The sequence below is a fragment of the Neovison vison genome, chromosome 8 (genome assembly GCF_020171115.1).
Source record: "Neovison vison isolate M4711 chromosome 8, ASM_NN_V1, whole genome shotgun sequence".
Taxonomy (NCBI): Eukaryota; Metazoa; Chordata; class Mammalia; order Carnivora; family Mustelidae; genus Neogale; species Neogale vison.
Window position 1 is genome coordinate 17,995,331 of NC_058098.1, and position 22,150 is coordinate 18,017,480.

Genomic DNA, 22,150 nt, shown 5'->3' on the forward strand with positions numbered 1-22,150 from the left:
GTGACTGACTCATTTGGCATTTCCTTTTTTTTTTTTTTTTTTTTTTTTTTAAGGTTTTATTTGTTTATTTGACAGAGAACACAAGCAAAGGGAGTGGGAGAAGGAGAAGTAAGGGAGCCCACTGCTATGCTCAATCCCAGGACCCTGGGTTTATGACCTGAGCCAAAAGCAGATACTTAACTGACTGAGCCACCCAAGCGCCCCTGGCATTTCTTACTTAACTGCCTCTGTCTTTTCTCATATTGTTCGTCATTATTCCACAAAGTATGTGATTCCCATTTATTTAGTAAACAATTTACCAGGCTTTCAGTTTGTTTCAGCCATGGCCGGGCACTGGGAACTTGAAGATAAATGCACATGGTCTGTGCCCTTGAGGAATGCACAGTCTGTTAGAAGGAGAGAAATGTAAGCTGCTACTACAGGCATCAGGATAAATGTCAAATTAGAGCTGTGTCCAGAGTTTGGTTGGAATGCAAGAAGAGGGAGCGACCGTCTACTCAGGGGAGTTAAGAGTTTTGAAAGGAAGAAACGTCCACGTTGGTTCCTGAAAGTTGATTTGGAATTTAATAGCCAGAGATGGGGATTGGTATCTGTGAGTTCGGAGAACCTTTTGTGTGGGACTTGCCCTGCGCGGGGATGGCGGGCAGGTGGTAAGTTCATTGGGGCTGGAGTATAGTGTAGGGATGTAGATTTGTGGTGGGCAGTAGACCTGGAGGAGTAGATTGCAGATGTTGAAAGGCTTTGAAAAGGACGTAAGGAGTTGAGCTTTGTGTGGGCCCTGAGGAGTCATCATGACCAATGTGTAGTCTGTGTGCTGTACTTGGGGGGCAGCAGAGGTTGGCTTAGATCAATGGTGCTCAAATCTTCGTGCACATGAGAATTGCTGGAGAGCTTCAGAAAATACTAGCGCCCAGGCCACACCCAGTAAAATCCTTGTCTGGACGAGGGACACTGGTACTGGGTTATTGATAACTTCCCAGGTGAGTCCAGTATGCCACCCAAGACTGAGAACCTGTGGCTTGAGAGGCCTGATGACGGGTCAGTAAATGCGGAGGCTGTTGCTGAGGCCAGCTAGGAAAGAAGTCTTTGAATTGAGGAATTGGGAACAGGCAAGGGAAGACTGAGCCAGCCATTGTTACTTTTCTTCAGTTTTCTTCCTCTGTGTTTTCAACAGAATTGTGGCCCTTCTACCCAGGGATACAAGGTCCAGTGTTTAGGCTTTGAATTCCTCAGAGATTTGTACATAGTAGGTTCTCAATAAATATTCGCCTTGATTAAAGTTCGTTTTCTTTTGTTCAGGTACTCAGAGTTGAGTACTTAAGGCATTTTTATTTCATTTGCTTCTTTCCTTTTTTGTTATTAAATAGAAATTCTTTTAGGGACGCTAGTGGATGGAAATGAGACTTTTTAGTCACTTTTACTTCCTCATAGTTCCAATTAAAGATTTAGGAAGTTAAAATTCAATAAGTCTGCATATGGATTTGGTTTATCCCTTTGATCTTTCCTTAGTAGTGCAAATAAGTAAGTTTGCCTTTAACTCTTGACATTTATGTAAAACCCATCAGTGGTGATTACACTGTTTACTTAAAGAATCCCCAGAAAGTATCTAGATTCTTGAAGTATTTTTTTGAAAAGTTTTATTTATTTAAGTAATCTCTACATCCAGTGTGGGGCTTGAACTCACAACCCTGAGATCAAGAGTTGCACGTTCCACCGACTGAGCGAGTCAGGCACCCCGAGATTCTTAAAGTAGTGCTAAGGTTTAGCTTCCACAACAATATGTAGGAAGTGAGCCTTAACACTGGATTCTGTTAATTTGTGTAATTCAGGAATTTATCCATGTGGTGTATAGAATCTGACTTGCCTTGTGCGCTTGAAATAATTTTTCTTTGCCAAATATATTTGTTTCTGAATGGGGATAGTATTCAAAAATTGCCGTGAATCATTTTTATGTCAGCTCTTCATTCTCTGTTCTAAGAGACGGGAATTGTAACATATAGAAATTAAAAACTTTTTTATACTTGATGCCATTCACACCTCCCCTCTGCCATTTGGTATCTTGAAAAACATCAAACCCACAGAAAGTTACGGGGAGTGGTACTGTTAACACCCATCTCCCCTTTACTCAGATTCGCCAGTTACTGTTTTGCCAAATTTTCACTTCCTTGCTTGTTTGGGCGTGTTCTCCCTCTTTTTAGCCATATCCTTTGAGAGCTACTTGCAGACAGACATTATGACACTTCACCCTAAATACTTGCCCATCTTTATCCTGAGAGGGTACGCGTAATTACAGTATAATTGTGTCATTCAGGCCACTTGACATAAAAGCAGTACTTAGTCCTTATCTAAATCTTACCGGTCACGTAGTCTCCAGCCCATGTATTTTCCCTGCTCTCAAATCCAGTGAAGGACCATACATTGTATTAAGTTGTCATGTGTCCTTAACATCCTACTATCGATTAGTGTGACCCAGTAGTCTCGGGATTTCAGAAATGGAAATGAAAATCTCCGCACAGGCGGCCCAGCTTCCCATCCTTCTTCCCAGCTCGCCTCCATGCTCTCCCCGGCTGGCTCGGAGTAGGCCCGCCGAGACTCGTGGCAGATTCTGAAGTGGAACCTTGCACCCGGGCCAGACCTGCCCGTGTACATCTTCCTGAGGCTGGGAGAGGCTTTATCCTGAGCAGGGTTATTTTTTGTCTTAGAATTAAAGCCATTCCGGTTGCCCAGGAGCTTCACTAAGAAAAAGAAAATGTGGATGCCTGGGTGGCTCAGTTGGTTTAAGCGACTGCCATTGGCTCAGGTCATGATTCCAGAGTCTTAGGATGGAGTCCCGCATCAGACTCCCTGCTCAGGCGGGTGTCTGCTTCTCCCTCTGACCCTCCCCCTCTCGTGCTCTCTTTCATTCTCTCTCAAATAAATACATACAACCTTTAAAAGGAAAAGAACTGTGATTATATTAATGAGACTTTGAGAAAAGATTTTCATAGTTGACTCTCAATCAGCTGAAACTGGGTCGCCTGGGTGGCTCAGTGGGTTGGGCCTCTGCCTTTAGCTCAGGTCATGATCTCAGGGTCCTGAGATCGAGCCCCACATCAGGCTCTCTGCTCAGCGGGGAGCCTGCTTCCCACCTTTCTCTCTCTCTGCCTGCCTCTCTGCCTACTTATGATCTCTGTCTGTCAAATAAATAAATAAAATCTTTTTTAAAAAAAATATTAAAAAATAAAAATAAAAATAAGTCAGCTGAAACCTTGGAAGTTAGTTGTCTTTTGCTGTTTCTTGAGGACACTGATTATCATGATCTTGTCTCTATTTAGTTCATGGCCTTGCCTTTCCTTCCCCTTTGAGTGATACTGCCCCACTGAAAATGCATAGTTTAACCTAGACTGGAAGCAGTCTAATGCCTAGAAACAAAGTAGGCTGAAGAGTCCTCCTGCCATCTTTATTGTCCCCAGAGAATTTACCTTAGGCTCGCATCTGACTGCTGAAGCTACAGTTTCGTAATCCTGTTGTGACCACAGCTCACATAATAACTACACAATATATTGTGCCCAATATACACATATATGTAATTCAAAGGTTTTGACACTCAGTATTTATTCTTACTACTTGTGAGGCACTGTATCCACTGTATTGTTAAAGATAGTTTTATTAAGATAATTTACATACCATAAAGTCACCTGTTTTTGTTCTGTAAATTTTTTTTTTTAAAGATTTTATTTATTTATTTGACAGAGAGAGATTACAAGTAGGCAGAGAGGCAGGCAGAGAGAGAGAGGAGGAAGCAGGCTCCCTGCTGAGCAGAGAGCCCGATGCGGGACTCGATCCCAGGACCCTGAGATCATGACCTGAGCCGAAGGCAGCGGCTTAACCCACTGAGCCACCCAGGTGCCCTGTTCTGTAAAATTTTTAAAAAGATTTTGTTTACTTAGGTTAGGGAGAGAGAGAGCAAGTGAGCAGTGGGAGAAGGGGGGAGGAGCAGAGGGAGAGGGACAGGCAGATTCACGTTGAGTGCAGGGTTCAATCTTAATGACCCTGAGATCATGACCTAAGTCAAAATAAAGAGTCATGCTTGGGGCCCCTGGGTGTCTCAGTGGGTTAATCCTCTGCCCTCAGCTCGGGTCATGATTTCAGGGTCCTGGGATCAAGCCCCACATCGGGCTCTCTGCTCAGCAGGGAGCCTGCTTCCCCCGCCCCACCACCAGCCTCTTTGCTTATTTGTTATCTCTCTCTCTCTGTCAAATAATAAATAAAATCTTAAAAAAAAAATGCTGCTTGTGACCCACTGACTTTCAGAAACATGACAGCCAGCAGGAAGAGCCATGCCAAGGTGTAGCTAGCTAGTCTAGAGACCACTGTACGTCCGTCTACCAGAAAGGCAAGAAGAAAGGGATGGGCAGAGTCCTGAAACACTGTGCTCACTGGAGTCATTGGGCTTTCAGTAAATGACCTTGAACTTGCCCAGGCTGGCAGTTTTACTCCTTGGCATGGAAGAAGAAGGGGGAGTTCATGGCAGGGAACCGCTGCCAGTTGAGATTTTTAAGCCCACAGGTAAAACAGCTCTGATGGCAACCATGGCTTGCTTCTCAGGAAGGTGAAATTAGCAACTTCATTCTTTGATTTGTGGTGCCAGTAGGCCCTGCCCCCCCTTAAAATAGAGGAAGGAAGGAAGAGAGGTCAGTTTGGAGGGGGGTTAGGAGGGAGGAAGGTTGATTTGACATTAGATAATAGAGCCTGAAATTCTTGAAATTCTCATTATTTAGTGGATTTATGCATAAGAATATTTGAGAAAGTGAATGTAAGGATCTGTGTCTTTGATTAATTTGCTGTCATTAATCTGCTAAGAGTATAGAGCACTGAGGAAATGAAATAGGAAACTTTCAGTTTTCATTAGGAGAACGGCAGAGGAGAGGGTGTAAAGAAGGAGACGTAGATTTGCTCTGTTGGGGTATCTTCATGGTCAGAGGGAAGCCCTGCATATAGCTACAGGGTATCAGCTGTGCAAACATGGAAGCCCGTGCTAGAAAGGCCCAGAAACTAGATTTTGCCCATCTAATTTTGGCCCCAGTGCCAGGCAAGGCAGAAATATGATAGGACCGAATAAAGCTGAGGCATCCCATCCCAGAGAGCAGGATAATTAAAGCAGACTTTGATTGAGTGCGTACAATGTGCTAGGTACTAATCATTTTATATTTATTCTCTCACCTGACCCTTTAAAACAGTATGGGGTTTTAGATAACTTGTGACTCCCTCATTTTACTAAGCAGGAAACTGAGGCACACAGAAGTAAAGAAACTAGTTCAGGGTCACATGGTTACTTGTTCTTACATATCATAGAAGCTTGTAGGGCACTGGAGAGCCTGCCTTGAAGGGTGAACCCACTACTTTGGGGCCATGTCTGCTGTGCCATACCGCTTTTCTTTTTTTTTTTTTTTTTTTTAAAGATTTTATTTATTTATTTGAGAGAGAGAGAGACAGTGAGAGAGAGCACGAGCGAGGAGAAGGTCAGAGAGCGAAGCAGACTCCCCATGGAGCTGGGAGCCCGATGCGGGACTCCATCCCGGGACTCCAGGATCACGCCCTGAGCCGAAGGCAGTCGTCCAACCAACTGAGCCACCCAGGCGTCCCGCCATACCGCTTTTCAAGAGCACTGTCTACCTGGCGGGTCCCATGGTCCTCACTGAAGTCATTTCGTCTCCAGGTTGCCACCCTGAAGTTCATTCTTAGAGGCTGCTGACCACAATACTAAAAATAACATTGTCCTAGACAATATTTATAGTTTTTTCACTCCCTCTTGAGTACAGACTGTGCCTTATCTGGGAAATACCACTTATTTTAGGACTCTAGAGTTGGACATTTAAATGGTAAGATTTGTCCAATTTAGCATATTTCAAGTCAGTTCAGCAGGCGTTTGCCTGCTTCCTGAGTTCCCTGCCATATATTCGGTGCTGGGGGTAATACATGTGGTCCCAGTGCAGTAGGAGAAACAGACAAGACCAATATTGGAACTGCAGTGAAACTAAGTATGTAGAACAGAGAGAGGAACATACAAGAGGGTAAGATGAGGAAGAACTTTCCAGAGGAGTTAACATCCAAGTTGGGTTTTGAAGGATAAATAGGAGTTTATCAGGTAGGTAGACAGTCGCAGAATAATTAAGTGAAAAATGCTGGGAAGATGGACAGAAGCTCCCTTCTGATATTATCGCCGTGTGTTTAGATCCTTAATGCAATAGAAAGAGCTTCCAATTGTAAAATTTCTTTTTTTCCCCCTAGTGTCTTGAAATGCCATCGGGATCCCAGGCTTCAGCAGTGATGCTGTACATGTGGGGATTATGCTTTGAGCCTCTTGTAAGAAGGAAAGATGCTGCCCACGTAGCGTGCGCAGACGTGCTGCAGCTTTGGACAGATGCAAACGTCCTTGGGGGAAGGGGAGTTCGTGTAGCCTGGCTCTAACCAAAGCTTTGATTGCAGTTGCTTGGAGAGCTTTTTCTTCTCTCTCTCTCTTTTTAAGATTTAGTTATTTATTTTAGAGAGAGAGAGTGTGTGTGAGAGAGTGCAAGAGCATGTGGGGAGAAGGAGAGAGAGAAACTCAAGCAGACTTCCTACTGAGCATGGAGCCCAATGTGGGGCTTGATCCCACGACCAAGAGATCACAGCCTGAGCCAAAACCAGGAGTTGGATGCTTAACCAACTGTGCCACCGAAGCACCCTGAGATATTTATTTTCTTGTGTGAAAATAGTTGATAAATTGTTGTTATTCAGAAGAAATTCAGTCATTCAGCCACCGATGTTTTCTGAGCACTGAGTTTTTGGGGATGGAGGGTAGATGAAGACCATATGTAGAATTTGGGTCTTTGGATGCCTGGGTGGCTCAATGGGTTAAGCCGCTGCCTTCGGCTCAGGTCATGATCCCCGGGTCCTGGGATGGAGTCCCGCATGGGGCTCCTTGCTCGGCAGAGAGCCTGCTTCTCCCTCCGCCTCTACCTGCCACTCTGTCTGCTTGTGCATGCGCACTTGCTCTCTCTTTCTCTCTCTCTCTCTCTCTCTGACAAATAAATAAATAAGTAAAATCTTTAAAAAAAGCATTTGGGTCTTTGAAGTATATCATTATTCAGTAAAGCATACAGATCTCAAGTGTACTGCTTGGTGGATTTTCACTTGTGAATCTGTCTGTTTAACTACAACATTCAGAATATGATAGAGAACATTTCTAGCACCCCAGAAGTTTCTCTCATGGCCCTTTGCTGATAATACTTATGTATTATCACCCTCCCCCACATTATTCTGAATCATATATTTTGCCAAAAATTAGTTTTGCCTCTTCTTGAACTTTTTAAGTGGAATCAAAGAGGATGTACTGTTTTGTATCTAGCTTTTTTCACTCAACCTTATGATTGTGAAATTCACCCAGCTTGTTGGGGAGCATTGATTATTTACCGGTCACCCTGCCAGGAAGAGACCTAGAATAATCACATGTGATTGATGCCATTGAGTGCTGGCAATCACTGATTCAGGGACCATTTCCAAGTGCCACATAGCAGGTGCTTTGCAAGAGCCTGACAACCAAAGAGAATGAGTGCTTGCCGTCACGGGGCTATCAGTCTGGTGAACAGGATGAGTACTTACGTAATTATGAGAGCGAAGAATCGGTCGCCTTTTAGAGGTGAAAGTGGTTTTTGAAAGATTTTATAGAGAAGGTGAAATTTCCGGTAGAGGATTACTAGAAGTTTTCCAGGTGGTCGGGTGACACAGGTGGGGATATGAAGCCGCATGGCGTCTTCAGAGTCCTTTGATTTTAGATTGATACAGAGGTATGAGAATGCCAAAAATAGTACTTTGGGAAGACATTTTGAGGAAACCATCGGTGTATAAGGTTGACCTCCCTCTTGGGCTAGGGCCGTGGGAGAGGACTACTCTGGGAATGGTTGTGATTGTGTCATCGTGGAGATGGCAGGGAATGGAAGGGAAATGTGGTGATTGCTGTAGCTTAGGAGAAGCTTCCAGTAGTGCTTTACTATTGATGTTGAGGAGGACTTCTATAAGGTTAGGTGAACCTGCAGAAATGCTTATTATGAAGGTGATATTTTTGCAATAATTGAGATGACTTGAGATGTCCCATAAAGCCATCACAAATTCCCTGAGGTGAGGCAGGTGGGTGGCTCAGTCAGTTAAGCATCTGACTCTTGGTTTCAGCTCAGGTCATATCTCAGGGGTCATGAGAACGAGACCAGAGGTGGAGGCCTGGTTGATTTTGGTGTTCAGTGGGGAGTCTGCTTGAAGATTCTCTCCCTTTACCCCTCCCCCCACTTGCCTTTGCTCTAAATCTTTGGGAAAAAATTCCCCGAGAGTGGATTTTAAATGGAGGGTCTGTCCTCAGTCATGGGATTTTGTAGCAAAATCTGTTCCAAATGTTGCTGGGGCTACCATAACAAAATACCCTGACTGGATGGCTTTCACAGAAATCAATTTTCTCACAACTGGAGGCTAGAAGTCCCCAGATCAAGGTGGCAGGTTTGGTTTCTGAAGGCCCTCCTTGGCTTGCAGTCCTCCTTCTCACCATTGTCCCCACCCATGTGTGCTATGTCCTAATCTTTTTTTTTTTTTTTTTTTTAAGGATTTTATTTGTTTATTTGACAGACAGATCACAAGTAATCAGAGAGGCTGGCAGAGATAGAGAGATGAAAGCAGGCTCACTGCTGAGCAGAGAGCCCGATGCAGGAGTCGATCCCAGGACCCTGAGATTGTGACCTGGGCCGAAGACAGAGGTTTAACTCACTGAGCCACCCAGGCACCATCCTAATCTCTACTTAAAAAGGAGACAAGCTGTATTGGATTAGGGCCCACTCCAATGACCCCATTTTAACTTAATTACCTATTTAATGGCCCTTTCTTCAAATACAGTCACATTCTCCTGTACTGGGAGTTAGGGCTTGAGCATATGAATTTGGTGTGTGGAGGGGGCTACATGATTCATTTCATAACACCAATGTTTGAGAAGTTGCCATAATGTTGTTGGGCTGTGCAAGGGCGAAGATTGGGGTAGGGGGTGGGCAAGGACAGTACCAGGAAAAGCAGGGTGTAGAGCCCAAGGCTGGGCTTGCTCCTCAGTGGCTGTCTCTTAAGTTCATAGTGGCCCATGGGCACACACAGACCTGTGAGCCTTGGCTACTATGTCTAACACCATTAAGACTGTGGTATTTTATCCATTAATGAAGGGTGAAAATAGGAACTAGGAAGAAAAGAACCTAAATGGTGAAGGCCAGATAGCCATCACAAAGATAGTTTCATAGCTTTTGTAACTTTTTTTTTAAGACTTTATGTATTGGGGCGCCTGGGTGGCTCAGATGGCTAAGCATCTACCTTCAGCTCAGGTTGTGAACCCTGGGATCGAACCCCGCATCAGGCTCCCTCTTGTGCTCTCTTGCTCTGTCAAATAAATAATAAAATATTTTAAAAATAGAGATTTTATGTATTTGGTTGACGGAGATAGTGTGCTTGTGAGCATGAGCAAGGGGAGGGGCAGAGAGAGAGGGAGAAGCAGACTCCTCGCTGAGCGTGGAGCTGGGGCTCCATCCCAGGACCCTGGGATCACGACCTGAGTCGAAAGCAGACGCTTAACCAACTGAGCCACCCAGGTGCCCCATTACTTTCATAACTTGTGATAATCTGTTCCCGGGCTGAACAAATCATATCCCTTTGATCTATCATCTAACCATTTTCTGACTAGGCTGGCGTTAAAACAGCCTTGGCATTCTCCTTACCAAAGTGTTTGAATACCAGAGAGTCATTTCTAAATCAGATCACCTCAACCTTCCTCCTCCTGGGGGCAGGAAATTGTTGTCTGTAGAAGGATTTTATTTTGAATTTTCTCCTGTGGTGGCCACTGAGAGCGTGGTGGGTGGGTATTTTTCTTTCTGTTGATAAAATCTCTTGAAAGTGCTTTTAGAGAGTCACGCCTTAAGTTTATTTGGAGACAGAGAACTCTTCTTAGGACTGCTTTTGTTGTAATCTGCATTGGAATTCTGTGGTAGCAGATGAGGCATGTTATACATACGTGATAATTAGAAGTTTTTGTTTTTTCAAGGTAATGGTGTTTATTATAGTGGTGTTATAATGGTCTGTGTCCCAGAGTCGCTGTTCAAAGACCCTGTTCCAGAATTAGATCTTTAAAGCTTCTAGGGTATTAAGAGAACTTACGCAGAGTTGAATGAGATGTGTTCGCTCACATCTACTCAATATTAGACCTCGCCTGATGAGAGGCAGGGATCTTGGGAAGTCCTGGCATACCCCAGTGTTTTCATGTTGCATCCCTGTTAATGCCAGTGCAGTTCCAGTGCCTTTTTGTTCCACCCATTAGTGGTGGGCTGGTTGACTATGAATTCCATTTTGCCAGGATGGTCTGGATTGGAAGTAAGCATTTAAAAATCTTTGGACAGCAGTCAAAGGAAGTGTACGTTGTGGCTCTAATTTCTGTTTTATTAATAGAATATTTGTGTTGTCTTTGACTTACTTAGCTCTTTACTGAGGAATGAGGTTCCTTTAACAGGTATTACGGAGTCATTGTTAATTCACTTAACAAGGAGTAAGTTCATTGTTTGAAGTGGGTCATAGTTCAAAAATGTACCTAGCATTTTAGTTATTACTTTTTGAAGAAACAGGACTGTTTTTCTCAAAACTTTGTCTCTTAAAGCCAGTAAACAGTATTTCTTGTACCCCCAGCAAATTCAGTGTTTAAACTTTCCAAATTTTTATATTTTGTTTTTATTTTCTTTTCTACCATTTCATTCTACTCTAATCTTAGATTTGACTCTGTCCACTCTTACTTCTTTTTGTGGTTTGTGACATTTTTCTTTTTTACAAACTAAGTGGTTAATACTATTCTAGAAAAGTGCTTTTTAAACATTAAAAGGCTGGCAGTACTCAAAAGCTCAGGTTATAGAAAATCTGGGGCCACTGGATGGACCGTAGATTGATTTGAAATTTTATGTACTTTGGTACAGTGGTGTGCATGTTTTATTAGCATCTTCCATCTGTGGAAATCCTTGAGCATTTGCTGCCATATTTTCTAGACAGGACTTTGACTTTCTAGACAGGTCTCGACTTTCTTAAGAGGGTTTTTTTTTTTTTTTAACCCCCTTTTAATTAGAAATATTTCAACAAATAATTCAGATGTTTTCTGATCTCTTAAAGGGAAGAAGGGAGAAATGGAATCCATAGGTTACATTGCACTGGAGATTAGGAGCTCCCAGTGTAGCCTGACAGTGCCCCTAGAGAATTTTCTTAATCCTTGTGTTTTAGTTGGATCTTTTTAATTGCAAGGAACAGAGATTTAGGCCAAGTTAGTGTAGAAAAGTGGTGTGAAATGGTGTAGTAGACTGAGTCATTGGCCCTACTTATTCAGTATTCTGTAGTATTTTACATTCATACCCTTGCTGTAGTTCATGGATGGAATAATATCCCTATCCCTTGATTTTAGGGTTAGCTGGATGATTGCTTTAGCCCAGTGGCATGTTAGTAGACAGGAAAGCACAGGTTTGCAGCAGGTTTGTGCAGATAGGCTTGTCCTATCTGCTTGTCCTCTCATGTCTTTGCCATCACCAAGAGAAGAACCCTGAGTAGCTATAGCCTCTTCAGCATAGACCTCAGAGTGAGACAGTGCAACAGGGCCCGCCCAGTAGGCCCGCAGTTTAAAGCAGAGTCAACCCCACTCACATGCCCGAGGTCAAGTTAAATGCTTATTGTTGCATGCTACTAAGATTTTGTGGTCTTTCGCTGTACAGCATTATTTTGGCAATAGATGAGTAATATAGTTCTGGATCCAGGACAGCTCCTGGGCCTTTAGTGACTGTCTCTCTTGCATGGTCTCTCCTAGTATTTTACCGTTTATGGGACTCCCAGTAAATCTGCCCCACTCTTCTCTCCCCACCCATTGGCTTCCTCATTCTGTCTTACTGCTCTCCTTTCCTTTATAGTTCCTATTTACTTATATGTTATGCTCTCTCTTAATTTTTCCATGACAAGCTTCCAATGGCTCCTTCATGGTCTCAGTCTCACAATTTCTCAACTTGTACTCCTATTGCTTAATATCTTATTCTTTAGATTTCAGATTTGAGAGGAAATCAGTTTTGCCTTTTACTGTTTTTCCCCTACCCCAGAAATGTCCTGTCCTCACTTGTTGGCCTCCATGGGAACTGGCTGCCTTTGGTTTAGGGGTCTGCCTCTGGTCTTGTTAGATGTGCCTGGGGGTGTGTTGGGAGGAGGAATGTGTCTGAAATACGTAGGCGCTTAGTCCTTGCCTTACTAACAGAGGCTGTGAATGTGTGGAAGACTTAGTGATAAGACAAGTCTTTTACACAGTGTTTTATGTCATCTGGGGATTTTAGTGAGTATTAAAGCTTGTCAGTTCCTGGGCTCATCAGTTCACCCAAGGGGAATCTTTTAACTTGGCTCTTGAAAGCATTTAATTTTCTGGGGCTGCATTCCATTTTTTCAGTTTCTTAGTTCTAAGATATCAACCTTATAGCATGAATTCTCAGGATGAACCTCTTTCAAGGGAAGATGTGAGAAAAGAGATCATCTAGTGGAAGAAAAGCTGACTCGTGCAAAACTTTCCATAGCTGAGAAGCAAATAAGTCCACTTATTCTGAAGTTCTGAATTTGCTGGTTCTGGAAGCTTTTTTGTAGATTCTTTTGAATTTTTTCCATTGATAGTTATGTCAAGTGCAAATAAAGACAATTTTATTTCTTCCTGTTTAATCTGTATACCTTCTTTTTCTTGTCGTACTGCATTGGCTAGGACACTGGTATGATGTTGAATAGATGTGATGAGATTAGACATCCTTACTTTGTTCCTGAGTTTAGGGGAAATGATGCAGTTCAATTAACTTTAGGTTTTTCATCAATGCCTTTTATGTGTTTGAGGAAGTTCCCTTTTATCCAAGTTTTCTGACAGTTTTAATTATAAATGGATGTCAGATTTTGTCAGATATTTTTTGTATATCTATTGAGATGATCCTGTAGGTTTTTTTCTTTAGTCTATTGATACAGTGAATTACATTAATTGATTTTTGAATGTTGAATCCTTCTTGCATACCCAGAATAAATCCTCCTTGGTCGTGATGTATTATCCTTTTCATCTGTTGCCGTATTCAGTTCATTCTAGTATTTAGTTAAGGATCTTAATGTCTTTGTTTTGATTGTTGTGTTTGCCTTGTGCTTTCTTGTATTGCTAGATTGGTGTCAGGGTAATGTGGCCTCATAAAGTGAGATAGGAAGGGTTCCCTCCTCTTGTGTTTTCTGGAAGAGTATATGTAAAATTGGTATAATTTCTTCTTACATATTTGATGAAGTTCACCATTGAAGCCATCTGGGCTTGGAGTTTTCTTTCTTTATTTATTTTTTTTAAGATTTTTATTTTATTTCAGAGAGAGAGCATGAGCAGGGTGGAGGGGCAAAGAGAGAGGGAGAAGCAGATTCTCCCCTGAGCAGGGAGCCCATTGCAGGGATCCTGAGATATGTCTTGGGCCAAAGGCAGATACTTAACCGAGTGAGCCACCCAGGTGCCCCAGTTGGAAAGTTTTTAACTGTAAATTCAGTATCTTTAATAGACGAAGGACTCTTTAGGTTCTCTATTTCTTCTTAAGTGAGTTTTGCCAGTTTGTGTCTTTCGAGGAGCTTACCTGATTCATCTAAGTTATGCAAATGTACGGCGTGATGTTAATATTATCCTTTTTTCTTTTTTCTTTTTTCTTTTTTTTTTTTTTTAATTAGAGAGAGACACAGAGCAAGGGAGAGAGAATCTGAAGCAGGTTGCATGTCCAACACAGAGCCCAACACCAGGTTTTGGTCTCACAACCCTGAGATCATGACCTGAGCCTAAATCAAGAGTCAGATGCTTAACCAACTGAGCCCCACAGGCACCTCAAATATTGTTATCTTTTTAATGTGTGTAGGCTTCCTAGAGGTGTCTCCCTTTGGAGTCTTGAATTTGGTTATTTGTGTCTTTTGTCTTTTTTCTTGATCATTCTGGTTAGAGATTTAGAATTTTATTGATCTTTTTAAAGACCTGGCTTTTGGTTTCACTAATTTTTCTCTTATTTTTTGGTTCTCAATTTCATTAATTTTTATTCTTTATTATTTCTTTCCTTTTACTTGCCTTAGGTTTACTTTGGTCTCCCTTTTTAGTTTCTTAAGGTAGAAGCTTAGTTTATAAGAGGACTTTTTCTTCTTTTATAATAATTTTTCAATGCTATAATCATTCCTCTAGGCACTGCTTCAGCTGCATTCTATAAATTTTCATATATTGTTTTGATGTTCTTTCAATTCCAAATATTTTCTTTCTTTTTTTTTTTTTTTTTAAGATTTTATTTATTTATTTAAGAGAGGGAGAAAGCACAAGAAGGGGGAGGGTCAGAGGGAGAAGCAGACTCCTCGCTCTGCTGAGCAGGGAGCCCAATGTGGGACTCCATGCTAGGACTCCAGAATCATGACCCAAGCCAAAGGCAGTTGTTTAACCAACTGAGCCACTGAGGCGCCCCAAAACATTTTCTAATTTCTGTTATTACTTCCTTTTTGACTCAGGGTGGTTTAGAAGTGTGTTTTATTTCCAAATATTTGTGGTCTCTACAGATACCTTCTTGTTAATGATTTCAAATTTAATTACCTTGTGGTCAGAGAATATACTTTGTTGTAATTTCAGTTCTTTTAAAGTTGTTGAGAATTGTTTTATGGCCAAGAACATAGACTATATTGATGAATGTCCTTTGTGCACTTGAAAATATTGTATATTAATTTAAAAAAAAGATTAGGGGCGTCTGGGTGGCTTAGTGGATTAAGCGTCTGCCTTTGGCTCAGGTCATGATCTCAGGGTCCTGGGATTGAGCCCCACACCCGGCTTTCTGCTCAGCAGGGAGCCTACTCCTCCCACCCCCACACCTGCCTCTCTGCCTACTTGTGATCTCTATCTGTTAAATAAATAAATAAAATCTTAAAAAAAAAAAGGTTTTATATTCTGCTCTTACAGGGTAGAGCATTCTCTAAATGTTAGTTAGGTCAAGTTGGTTGATAGCTTTAGCCCTATCTTCTATATGCTTACAAGTTTTTTGTCTACTTATTTTATGGATTACTAAAAGAGGAGTGTTAATTTTCCACCTATAATACATACATAATTGTTATCTATTTTATTATATGTTATATATATATATTTCCTTTGAGTTCTCAGTTTTTGCTTCATGTGTTGTGAAGTTCAGTTGTGAGAGGCATACAAATTAAGGATGGTTATGTTTTCTTCGGGAATTAACCTTTATCATTATGTGAATGGCTTTCTTTGTCTCTTTTAGTATCTCTTCTAAAGTCACAACACATTATACTTCTGGTTTTCCCCTTACATCCAGTGTGATACTGTTTTCATACATTTTACTTTTACATATTTTATAAATCCACAATACACTGTTACAAAAATACAAAAAAAAAAAAAAAAAAAAAGAATGCCGTAAATGCTAGTTGGTGCATTCCAGTTTAATTATTATTAACAGTGCATGTTAAAAAGGCACATCCAATTTTAAGTTCTTAGAAGCTAAGTTCTTTCAGTAGGAGGACTTTTAATATTGTAAAACCATCTGTCCCAGTGTGGATAAATATAACCACTTCTGTATTACTTAAGGAAATAACCTTTGGTGTGAGTATTTACAGTAGAAAGGGAACACAACTGAGTAGTTGCTACCTTACTAGCAATAATATATTCTTACGCCTTCTCTCTTACCCTAGGGACAGGGTGCCCTATTCCTAGGGGAATAAGGTCAATACAGACATAGATTTCCCAGGTCAGCCTTCCCTGGGACCAAAGGCACTTACAGCTCTTTCCCCCCCCCCCCCAAGATTTTATTTATTTATTTATTTGACAGAGAGAGATCATAAGTAGGCAGAGAGAGAGAGGAGGAAGCAGGCTCCCCACCGAGCTGAGAGCCCAGGACCCTGAGATCATGACCTGAGCTGAAGGCAGAGGCTTTACCCCACTGAGCCACTCAGGTGCCCCAGTTCATTTTTAGTTATATGTTAAAACTGTAATCATCCTCTGGTATTATTTTTTGTTTGTTTTTACAGCATCTTCTTCTTTACCACCTCTGTTGATCAAATTATGTTTGAATAGATACATAAAATCCAGAGGGAATCATGGGAAGGTGATGATAGCCTGGTGAGAGTTACTTAAACTGTTTGGCAGACAGCTGTTGGGAAGATACTGTTAAAGTTGGTAAGGCACAATATTCTGATTCACAGTTTTCCTTAGCTAACAAGAAGGGGTGGAAAACATAGTTGTGGGTCAGAGAGGATTATGCTTTGGGTACCATTGGTGCCTCTATCACTGAACCCCTTTATTAGGTTAGTAGTTATCACATTTAGACAGTATCCTCTTCTATAAATGCAGTACGCTGCTATATGTAGGACAAGGATAATTATTCATACATATTTCAAGTTTTGGAAGAAAATAGGTGATATATTGGACCCACAGATCTCGTATAATTAGGTAATGCTTTAACTACTCGGATAGCAAGTATGAGGTAATACTAGGAATGGGAATGGGGAAGGGATTGGAAGAAGGGGGATTGAAATAACCTTTTTTAACCACAGTGAATTTTTTTTATAATACAAAATATTATTTCTTGAATTTGGAAAATCACATTTATTTGTATGAATGTTAGAGAAATTGGAAAGTATAAAGAGACCAATTGCCATTAAAAAATACATTTGACCCTGACCTGTGCTAGAGTTAGGGTCCCTGACTCCTGAGCAGTCAGAATCTATATATAACTTCTGACTCCCCAAAGACTTAACCAGTTTAGACTTAGCCAGCCTGCAGTTGACTGGACGCCTTACCGATAAGTCAGTTAACACATTCTGTCTGTTACATACTATATTCTTTTTTTTTTTTTTAAGATTTGATTTATTTATTTGACAGACAGAGATCTCAAGTAGGCAGAGAGGCAGGCAGAGAGAGAGGGGGAAACAGGATCCCCATGGAGCAGAGAGCCTGATTGTGGGGCTCGATCCCAGGACCCTGAAACCATGACTTGAGCTGAAGGCAGAGGCTTTAACCCACTGAGCCACCCAGGCGCCCCACATACTCTATTCTTAACAATGAAGTGAGAGAAAAGAAAATGTTACTAAGGAAATCTTAAGAGAAAATGTGTTTACAGTACTGGGCTGTATTTATTGAAAGAGATAGGCGTATATATGGACCTGCACAATTCAAACCTTGTTGTTCGGAGGACAACTGTATGCATGTTTTGGTAGTCAGTTTCCTTGAACAGCTTTCCTCAGAGTGAAGAGGTATCAAGACATCTCCACACCTTGGTAATGGAACATTGCCTAATGGAAAGCACACCCCCACGGGAATGTTGTAGAATTTCTGCTGACAAAAGAAATCTGCCCAAAGTATCTCACATACTGTCTTTAGAGGCCACTATGTCAGCTTTTTTTGTGTTTGTTTTACATACAGGCTTTCTTCAAGTTTTCTTGCCTCATGAATTGATGGTGGCCAGACTTAGATTTGCTTATGATTTCCTGTTCTTTCTTTCCCTTAACCTTTGAAAAACGTTTTATTTTGGGAAATTTCAAATTTACACACAAGTAGAATACTACAACAAATTATCATACCGTTCTTATTTTATTATCTTCTCTCTTTCCTTCCTTTTCTCCTTCCTTCCTTCCTCTTTCTTTCTTTCTTTCTTTCTTTCATTTATTTATTTGACGGAGAGGTAGTGAGAGAAGCAACACAAGCAGGGGGAGTGGGAGAGGGAGAAGCAGGCTCCCAGCTGAGCAGGGAGCCCTACCCAGGCTTAATCCCAGGACCCTGGGATCTTGACCTGAGCTGAAGGCAGACACTTAATGACTGAGCTACCCAGGTGCCCCCTTTCTCACTTTCTTTTTGACTTGTTTTAAAGAACATCCAGACAACCTGTTATTTCATCTATAGCTATTTTAGTTTTTACACCTATTGGATATGGATTTTATAGAAAAGCACATTATCATACCCCAAAAATTTCTTGAAACCTAATTCCTTAATATTATCTAATACTGAATCTCTTCCCTTGATTTTTCTCAAAAATGTCTTCTTACAGTTGACTCTGGTTTTTTGTTGTTGTTGTTGTTGTTGTTTTGTTTTAAGATTTTATTTATTTGAGAGAGAGAGAATGAAAGAGAAAGAGCATGAGCGGGGGAGGGCCAGAGGGAGAAGCAGCCCGATGCAGGATGCAATCTTGGGACTCCAGGATCATGACCTGAGCTGAAGGCAGTCACTTAATCAGCTGAGCCACCCAGGGCGTCCTGACTCTTTTAAATCAGGTCCAAATAAGATCCACTTAGTGCATTTCATTGTTTTATCTCTTTAATCTTTTTAAATCTATAATACACTTTCTTATTTTTATTTTTATTTTCTTTCTTTTTTTGCTTATGCCATTTATTTATTGAAGAAACTGGATTGTTTCCCTCCTCCACGTGTTATGTAACATGCTATTCTTTTTCCATGTTTCCTTGTAAACAGTTAGATCGAGGCTTAACTTTTTATAATCATTCGTATTTTTTATTATTTGTACATGGTGTATTAAACTGCTTTTCACATTCAAAGACCATGTTGATTGTCCTACTTTGTATACTAAGATTGATTGGTGGACTCATGTTGGCCTAGCCTTTTGTTATCAGGTGTTTTTCCTCCCCCCTTTGACCTGCAAAATCCATGGGGTGACATTGTGACAACCTATAGATTTCCAGGTCTGTACCTTCCAGCTAATGGTTTTAATTTAACATTCATGGGTGATTATGGCCTGCATCATTTGTTTCACTATTGTTAACATTTTAAGAAAACGTGAGAAACTTAAAGAAAAGGAAAATTTTTAAATAAGAACTTTGGAAAAAAAACCGCAGGTCAACTCTGAGGTGTCTGGAAACTTGTGCAGAATATGTTTTTTTCTCTGATTATGGCTAGTAAAGGACATGTGTAGAAAAGAATGTTTAAAAGTTGTGTGTTTAGCTAAATTTACTGCTAAGTAAATTTGTTTTTGAATAAGTTGTCCTTAAAAGGTTTTATGGGAACAGATTTTGAGTTAGATTCCTGCTTTCGGATTATTATGTGTTTGTGAAGTATTTTTATCTACATTGGGTTTTGCTCCAAGGATAGTAAAATTCTGAGATTACTTTGTTTGGGGATTATGGGTCATGAATCCATATAGGTCACTTGAATCCATGTAAGTCATTTCTTCTCACTGTTGTGGTCACATTGTTTTTTGTTTTTTGTTTTAATGTGTTTTTTGGTTTTCTGTTTTTTTGGGGTTTTTTTTGGTAAGCCTACGTAGAAGGCTATTCTATAATACCAATAGAAATAGTTGACATTATAGGGGCACCTGGGTGGCTCAGTGGGTTAAAGCCTCTGCCTTCGGCTCAGGTCATGATCCCAGGGTCCTGGAATCGAGCCCCGCATCGGGCTCTCTGCTGAGCCGGGAGCCTGCTTCCTCCTCTCTCTCTCTCTCTCTCTCTGCCTACCTCTCTGTCTACCTGTGATCTGTCTGTCAAATAAATAAATAAAATCTTTAAAAAAAAAAAAAAAGAAATAGTTGACATTATAAAGTATTTCCTGTGGGTCAGACACTATACTTTTAAATTTGTGCATACCAATTTATTCAGTTCTTACGTGATTATCAGCCCTGTTTTACATACGAGGAAAATGAGGCAGAGAGATTAAATGATTTGCCGTGGTCATACAACTAATGAATGTCAAGGGCCTAGATTGGGACCTAGATAGTCTGGTGGTAGGATTTATGCTCTGCTGTAGCAGAAGGACGGAGTGGGTTAGGTAGTGTCTCTGTTACTAGAAGAATATCTCAAGTGTATGGTCCTCTACTAGTCCTGGAGGATAATCTATTTGTATTCATATGTAAATAATCTACATATATGTGTATCCTGGGTGGCTCATTCGTTAAGCCATTAAGCTAAGCGTCTCCATCTGCCTTCGGCTGAAGTCATGATCCCAGGGTCCTGGGATCGAGCCCTGCGTCCGGCTCCCTGCTCTCTGGGGGACCTGCTTCTCCCTCTGCCAGTCCCTCTGCCGTGTTCCTTCTCTAGCTGTCAAATAAATAAATCCTTCTCTCTGTCAAATACATAAATAAAAGTATTTTTTTTAAAAAGGTCTTTCTGACTCTGAGACCTTTTTTGAATCTCTTAACTTTAGGTGGAGTAGAAACAGTGTCCTGACTCTAATAATATCATCTTGGGTAGAGGGACTTACGAGGTCAGAATAGATGGTGAGGCCCCAAAGGAAACCTAGCAGACAGCTTCAGGTCTCAGTCAGATTCACACAGGATACTGCTCTGACCTTTGGACCTTTTTCCATGAAGTTCAGGTTGCTTGCACTCTAACCATTCATCCAGATCTTACCTACATATTTTTGGAGCAGAATGCCATATAGCTAGTATTCAATACCGTTGAAATAGTTTTTCAAATTCTCCAAATCACAATAAGTAGCAGTCATAGATATTGATTATAGAACCAAGAGTCAGGAGGCACTGTGTAAACTGTCTTGCCCAAGTTTATCTTTGGTCTCTAATAAGCGATTTTTTTCTTAAATTGAGGTGTGTCTCATATTTTAACAAATTTCAGTAATTTTCTTCACTGCTTTTTCTGTCCTTCATTCTGTTTTTACTCTAGCAAGTGAATTTATTTCTACTGAATGTCATTTCAGATGAGAACAGTGAATAATTTGAGCGTCATGTTCTTTCACAAGAAAATTTCTACCTTTCTTTATGTTTTTATGTTTGAATTGTGCTTATTTTGTATTAGTCTGATAAGAGGTTAATCGGGGTAAGAAAATGTCTAAATCCTCAAGAATCTGAATATTGTAAAAAATCTGATGGTTTGAACAGTTGGCTATCATGGGCAGGGCTGTGTTAACACAGAACTAATGAGGAAGCTTCCTCAAGTCAGGATCCAAAAGAGATGGATTTATCTAGTGTTTTTCACTCTGCGTTTGAAGCTTCAAGCAGTTGCGTGCCACTGGTAAAATTTAATAGGAAAGTCCTCAAGGGACTGATTGTCTAGGAGTGAGAGAGAGGATGAACTTAAAGACAACCTGTTTCTTAATTTTATTTATCCTGTTTACAGATTCAAATGTTGACATTGTATATAATTTTTATAATTGTTGCATCACTAATTTTTCCCAAATTTAGAGAATTTCTTAAAATACTTAGCATGTTTTAGAAAGGACATTCATGTCTTCTAAAACAGAAACAGTTCCTGAATCATCTTCTTGACTTAAGTGCAGCCCTTCCTTTTTAGTAAGTTTTTCTTGGTTGGGGGCGGGGGGAGAGTAGAATTTCTTACCCAGCTTTCTTATTCCTTAGAGAATGGAAAACTCAGTAATATAGAGAACATAATAATGTTTTTGCAGGATTCCCTTTCCATAGGTTTTTTTTTTTTTTTTTTCTCTTGCTGTGTAGTTATTCTGTGTACAGAGGTCATAGAAGTAAGTATAGGATTTTAGAGCATAGGATCGCTAGGAAAGGATTTTCAAAATCTCCGGTCAAACAGTTTCATTTTATAGTTGAAGAAATGGTCACTTCAGTTTCATTGGAGACTGTCCTGCATATCTTCTCTTGCTGGTTCCTGAGTGAGGTAGGCTGCTCCTCACTCAGAAACAATAAACCCCAAAATGAGAGGGAGAAAATTGATAAGGGGTTGAATTTGGTAAAATAGAATTTCAAAATGAATATTATGTTGGACATAAAGTATTAGGTTAATAAAGATGAGCTAAGCATGCATTGTCCTTGCATGGCCTTTCGGCTGATTGGGTCAGTTCCAGTATGGTGCTAAACTGTAGGAGGTTGGCCTTTCATGCCTGGCCTGTGTAAGTGGGCCTTTACCCTGGTCCTAGTCCCTTCAATAGGTAATCAGAGGCAGAGCAGTAGAGCTGATTTCCCTTGGCATGTAGGATGTGAACAGCAGCAGCTGCACACATGAAGAAAGCTTGAGGTTTCTTCCCACTGGGTTACTGACATTTGTATAAATATATTTTTTACTGATCATTTTGCAAAATCGTCTTTTTCTTCTCATAATTTTTAAGTTGTTTCTTGGGCTTATAAGAGAAGGAGTTACGTCATAAATAAATAAT

At 40.7% G+C, this 22,150-nt stretch overlaps 1 protein-coding gene across 3 annotated transcripts in view; it reads left to right on the top strand.

The window, feature by feature from the left end:
• The window catches only part of CHD6 (chromodomain helicase DNA binding protein 6), a 193,133-nt gene that overhangs the window by 13,615 nt on the left and 157,368 nt on the right, over positions 1 to 22,150 (top strand). The window lies entirely within an intron of this gene.